This window comes from Protopterus annectens, chromosome 7.part0 (assembly GCF_019279795.1).
Source record: "Protopterus annectens isolate FY-2018-M chromosome 7.part0, PAN1.0, whole genome shotgun sequence".
In the NCBI taxonomy this organism is placed as follows: Eukaryota; Metazoa; Chordata; order Ceratodontiformes; family Protopteridae; genus Protopterus; species Protopterus annectens.
The window spans coordinates 1,540,682,649-1,540,689,308 of NC_056739.1; the positions used below are offsets into that span (position 1 = coordinate 1,540,682,649).

The 6,660-nt window shown below is 39.1% G+C and overlaps 1 protein-coding gene across 3 annotated transcripts in view; it reads left to right on the plus strand.

Moving 5' to 3' along the window:
- Window positions 1–6,660, plus strand: part of ACAD9 (acyl-CoA dehydrogenase family member 9) — a 1,114,604-nt gene that overhangs the window by 1,106,682 nt on the left and 1,262 nt on the right. The gene's annotated exons all lie outside the window — the stretch shown is intronic.

Sequence of the window (6,660 nt, forward strand, 5' to 3'; positions counted from 1 at the left end):
CCTTTTTATTATTTGTTCACCAGTGGGGAGCTGCAGTTCACTGAGAAGTAGAAAAATAATGTAGTTATGCCAGGGGGTTTAGAAAAGGACATGCAGTAAATTATGACTCAGTAGAGTACTAATTAAAAAAGAATGGAATATGGTATAAGCAAGTACACTACTGTAGATTCATATGAAGCAAGGGCAGAAAAAAGTCAAAAGATGGTGCCTTTCTACATCAGGTTTTTTGATTCAGTATGCAAGTACAGTTGTAAGTACAAATGGTGCTTACAGTTGTGCACACTACTGAGGGATGCCCATGGGACGGACAGACAAACAGAGTGTAGTCAGGCAGAGGTTTTTAGTATTTAACGATGGAGCCGCAGCTCAGGGGAGGAATGAGTAAACTCTCAAGGGGAAAAGGGAGGGAAGCGACAGGATTGACATGGCTAGGAAGCTTGCAGTAAGATTATGTTAGGAGACTAAGAGAAGGGGGTGGGGGGCTAAAAGCTAGTGAGAAAACAGGTTTGATAGGGCTAGGAAACTTACACTAGAATTATGTTAGGAGAACAAGAAGGGGGGGGGGGCTATGGACCAGAACTTGGAGAGAGCTGTGAGAAGAGAAAAACAATCAACCAGCAAGCCCAGGTCAGTACGTAAAGGTGTTTGTTTATCTGTGTGGATTCAAAAGCAGATTTAGTAGAGCAACAGGGAAGTAGACTGTAAAATTAATGTAAAGCTTAGGGAAACTGTATAAATGTTGACAATAAATGGGAGAATAAAATATAAGAATATAAAATAAATGTGATATACAAGATAAAATATAAGAATATAAAATAAATGCAAAGCTTTCAAAAAATGTATATATTTGTTACACTAAATGGGAGGAAAAAGGGGGTGTCCAGTAGTGTGCACAACAGAAGAATCAGTAGGAGTATCCCAGAGAGAGGATTATAATAATAGACCTACACTGCTCACAGTATGTTGATAAAAGTATAACTTGCAGTGGCTTTTACTGGTTTGTACTGGGTTCCACTCTCTTGTGTTCTTGTATGCAGGCAATTGCTTCAGTTTTTTTCTTTTGTTTTTGTTTTTTTTTTTTTTTTTTTGTTGTTGGACCTTTGAATGTGTTTAAGGGAACTGCTCACAGTCTCTTGGTAAAAGTAAAACTTGCAGTGGCTTTTACTGGTTTGTACGGGGTTCTGCTCTCGTGTTCTTGTATGCAGGCAGTTGCTTCAGTTTTTTTTTTTTTTTTGCTGGACCTTTGAATGTGTTTAAGGGAATACTCGCAGGCTGTCATATCTTAGTGTATAATTGAAGCAGTACTTTGGAATTAAACTGATAAGAAAACACTAATAGAAGGTTACATCACACCAGATGGGAAAGGTGCACCAACCTGTAAATATCAATAGGCCTAACAGTACATATAATTCATTTATTCAGCTATTTGTCTTACCTCCTGTCCCTGTAAAGATGTGTATGGCTGCGGTATCTCCCTACTTGTCTATAAACAAATCTCTGTTCAAGTCTTTGATTCAGAAGATACTTTAAAACTTTTGTCACAATGTCTCATTAGCATGTGTAGAACATTTGCTATTTTGCCTTTGTAAACCTACAATCTGATTTACCTACTCGCGTCCCTAACTATTAGCCTCCTTGAAGTTTCTCATACAACAAATTTGTTTTGGCAGTAATGCCAGCAGAGTACTGAAAATACAGGCCATATCCAAAAAGAGCAGACATGCATCTGTCTACAGAGATAAGAATGTCCTTCAGACCATGCAAAAATTTCTGCACAAAGTGATGTCTAACTTTCATTTAATCAAATTTTTTGAATTGTCTGGGTTCTTTGTTAGTGATTCATCCCACGCAAGAGTGTTTCACATTGTTACATTATGGCATAATTCCATCCCCCTCAAAATGTTACTCAGTTTTGCACAGCTTGCCTTCATCTCCAGAATGGTTTGGTTCATAAGCTGGTTACATTACTGCAGCATAATGTAGAACACTTGAAGAGGAGCGCAGGGGTCCTATCCATTCTTAAACCCTCTTGATAATTTTCTTCCCAGCTAATAGGCTTGTTGTTAAATGACACACCCAAAAGGTTGCACAGCTTGAGAATCAAACCCAATGAACGTGCACAAGCCCAAAACAAACAGTAGAACACAACGTTCAGCACATTCAGGCAGGAGCAAGCAGCAAATAAAATAAGGCAAATCCTTTATTAATCTACTCCATAATACAGGAACAAGGCCATTAGACCACTTTTAATGCTAACCACATCTTCACTGATGACCTTGTTCTTGTAATTGTATATCATATACCATCTTATTTCCCGCTTGTTTCTGTTTAAATGTGCTGAGCTTTTTGGTGTTTTCCTTGTTAAAATCTTCACACTATCCCACCTTCCACACCACTCTTTTTTTCTCTAGCTGGTGCTGTAGGATCTGCAACCTGTGTAACCCATCCACTGAATTTCAATGAAAGTTCTAATGGCATTGATGAGTAAGCATAGAAAAGTAGAGAGGTGTTCATTTTTTCACATTTCACATTTGTTCTTCTTCAGTTGCTGCTGTTGATATCATTATTTGAAGATTTCAGCTATTGGTAGTCTGTCAACCTTTTGATTTTATAGGCTTTAACATTAGTGACCTTTAAAAGTGCTACTAATTTTTTTTTTATGTGGATGTCCTGTAAATGCCAAGTTTTAGACTTCAGTAATTGTGCCAAGTCTTTCCCTCGTAGAAAAAAATCAATTGATCATAAGCTAGTTATCTCCCGACCTTCTGATAAAAGAATTAAATAAGAAATAGAAGATATTTCTTCTGGATGCATGTTCCGTGTCCCTTTCATTATCATATGTTACAAGTAGCTGGGAAACAGTGCACCTTGATGTCTTGATATTACAGTTGTGTTATACATATATTGCCTTTTGAATGGATAACAACATTCCTCTCACCATAATGCAGTTTATATCCCCATAAAATTACATCAGAAGGGCAAAATCATGATCCGTAAAACAAAAGCTTGTTAGCATGCTGGCATCCATTAGGCCATTTTACAGTACAACAAATTAGAAAATAGTAGTACTAGCTCTGAGTGTAGCAAGGACATTAATACCGCACAAGATATCAAAGTAAAAACGCAACTGACAGAAGCACAGCTACACATCGATGCCATTCGTAGAAATCATGGTGCCGGAACCATAGAGCTAGGGGGAGGGGGAGCCCCCCCCACTTTTACAGCTGCAAGACCTGTCAGGAAAAATTAATGGAGTGGAGTTTTCACGCTAACATGGATTCGCGCGTGGAAGTTAGACTAACTAAACTATTCGCGTGTGGAAGTTTAACTAAACTAGCTGTTCTTGTTCTCTTATTGCTCTGTGTTACAGGAGTTATGCTGGCGCTTTTCTGTTGGTGCTGCCAAAGCCATGCCACTTAGGAGAGTTTAGTTCTTTTATTTGCAGGAGTTATGCTGCTCCTGTGTGTGTGTGTGTGTGTGTGTGTGTGTGTGTGTCTGTGTCTGTGTCTGTGTCTGTGTCTGTATGTACAATGCCCCAGTTAGGTATACCTGGTGGTTAGTGGTACACACGCTCAAACAGCCTGAATTCTCCACCCATACCACCAGTTGTGATTCAGGGAGTTGAGTCCATAGCTCTCAACTGTCCAGATTTTCACAGAATATTTGGCTCATACTTTTGGTCTCTTCCTCTTAAAATTTGTGTTTTTCTGGCAAATCAGTGAGAACTGAATTTACTAATGAATGATAGCACTTTAAGTTTCAGTCTTCCTATCTTTCGGGAAGCACATGGTAAGACATAACACTTTATTTTAGCAACTTCCTAAGATTATACAAGCAATATTTAAAATGTGTCCCTGGTTTTGGGCCTTTGCCCCCCCCCAATAAATTTTGGCTTTTTCCATATTTCTTGTGCTGTGAAGTTGAGAGATTTAGTTGAGTGTCAAGTGGATTTTACAAGGAGCCGAGAGCTTCAGGGGAAGAGAAGTTTAGTGCTACTTATGCCAAGTCATTTGCATTGTTAGTAGCACAACAGGTAGTATACTTGCTTTTGATGCAGAAGGCTGTGGGTTCTGCTCCCACAGTATGCAGATGGATCACTGATACTGTACTGTGGTATACTTTAAACGGAGTGGATGCTACAGTCCTATGAATGTCCTCCTTTGAAGGAGTTACCTAGTAACTATGTTTCTGTTATCAGTTTGCCATCCATTCCCCATTGTGAAATTACTCGCTTATCATTTTCTTTAATGTAGCATAGGCAATTTATTCTTCAAGGGCAACAGGCACTTTATTTGTAGATGAAACAATGAAATATAAAATTGTTTGCTAGTAGCAATCTCTCCATTAGTTACAGATCCCTTTAATGTGGAATTAGTTAGATGACTGACTTCTGCAGAGATTTTGCATATTTACTGATACTGGTGGATTGTAATGACAGAAGTTTGAGTGGCCTTTTATGGTTGAAATTTTCTGAAATGGGTAGTTTTGTCGTTATTGCTTCATACATTTTGTTTCATTGCTTACTAGAAGACTGTTCCCAACTACAAATTTAAAACACGTTCTAACAAATTGTGCTATATTATACGAGGAATATAATATAATACAGTCAGGTTAATACAATCAGGAAGGTGAATCAAAGAATGCATACATGTATGCTTGCTCACAGGATGCAGGAGATCAAAATAGGGGAAGAGACCAGTCATCAATGGTGTCCCCCAGGGTTCAGTGCTGAGACTTTTTATGTTTGGCATATACATCTCAAAAGTAAAAGGAAATACCAAAGGGCTTTGGCTGACGAAGTTTGGGATGACTACAAGCTAGGAGCAGTTATTGAATCCCATCCCCAAATGATTTAACCATCATGCAGGAAGGTTTGTCCCAAACAACTGGTGCCAGAATCATGAATTGAAACCAATCTCCAAGAAATACATTCTCATATCCTTTGGGAAGTAATCTACTCCAGGGAACTGCCAAACTGACAATGCCTCCTGAGAACTGACCCAGTTGTTTGGCATTTGGGAACTTGTGTGTACAGTGACCTAACGTTTGAACAATATGTGCCCAGAGTCATAAGAAAGTCTTTCTTTATAGCACAGCTTATAAACAAATTGATTGTGACTAGATGTAGAGATGTTATTGTCCCCCTTTACAAATCCCTCATTAGGTCAGTCATTTTGTATAATGCCCACTTTGGCATGCATCTGCCGAGATCCATGCAACAATTGGAATTCCCACAGAGATACCTTACTAAAAGGATACAAGTCCTAAACAATAGGTCTTGCATGGACCACCTCAAAGATGTATCACTATACTCAGTATCCTACAGAGTGCTTACAGGTGACATGGCTGGCATACAAGGCATCCTCCGACCTAATACAGATGGACCTACTGAACATCAGTAAGTCAAATGGCATCAGAAATACTCAGTCCAGGTATCTAAACTGAATGTTGTGGAGAGATGGATATATATCACAGAGGCTACCACTGTTCCAGAACAGACTATCCATTCAAGTAAAACAAACCTCATCCCTGTCCATATTCAAATGCAGCTTGGATCTAAGGATAGGTAATAGAAACTGTACCCTCATGCCACTAATGGATAGAGGCAGTTCCTAAATGCTGCATCCCTTGTATAGGTCCCCTCAAATTATATATAGTATGATAACATTTATTCTCACTGGGGCTAATATACAATTAACAGCCAGTGGGATAGGTAAGACCAATCAGGAAATGTTAATTCAAGCACCAAAAAGGAAATTGGCTAAGCTTAAAATGTCCTCCAAGTGAACCAATGTTGTGGTAGTAAATAGTTTTTAAAAATTGCCCTTTTCACATAACTAAGTGCCCCTTTCACCCCCCCCCCCCCAAGTCTTCAACGGCTTCTGGTAGAAATGGCATAGATTGAAAACTTATTTGCTGGAGGACAATCTTCCTTGCACTCCCTGCACACCACAGCCTTTGTATATTAAACTCCATGGTCATGCAACATTGGAGAAAGGCCAAATTTCCCACTGTATTGTGGTCAAATGCTATCTATCAATCAGTGTTTTCACTCCAAAATGAGTGAACAAGTGAATTTCTAAACAGTTGCTTTGCAAGGAAACAGAACAGCATTTTTATCTTAATGTAATGTTATACTATTGTCGTAAAGATTTGTTCCTGAGCGTTCTGTAAAAATAAGGTCTTCTCAGCAGATAGACTTAAAATTTTCAGAGAGCCATGCATTAAAGGGAATAAGAATGAAATAAAAGAATAATGGGCAACTCTTAGTACCTGACATTTCTCTGTGTATTTTCTCAGCGTGTTCCTTTTCAGCTTTGGCAGATTGGTGCAATGGATAGCATTACTTTCTCTCAGATGTTCTCTGGTTTTGTTCATGGTTGGGCTGTCTTCTGTATGCAGTCTTTATGTCCTTCCTGAGCTCTTGTAGCTTTTTTCTGGCTGCTCTAATTTCCTCCCACATTCCAAAGGCATATTATGTAGGTGGATAGGAGTATCTAAAAATGACTGTGTGTGTGTGTGTGTGTGTGTGTGTGTGTGTGTGTGTGTGTGTGTGTGTGTGTGTGTGTCCGTCCGTCCCAGGGATAGCCACTTAGTCTTCTGAACATTGGATCTAGGTGCATTGGCCGTTTAGTGTGTCACTTCCCAACCTCATGTGCA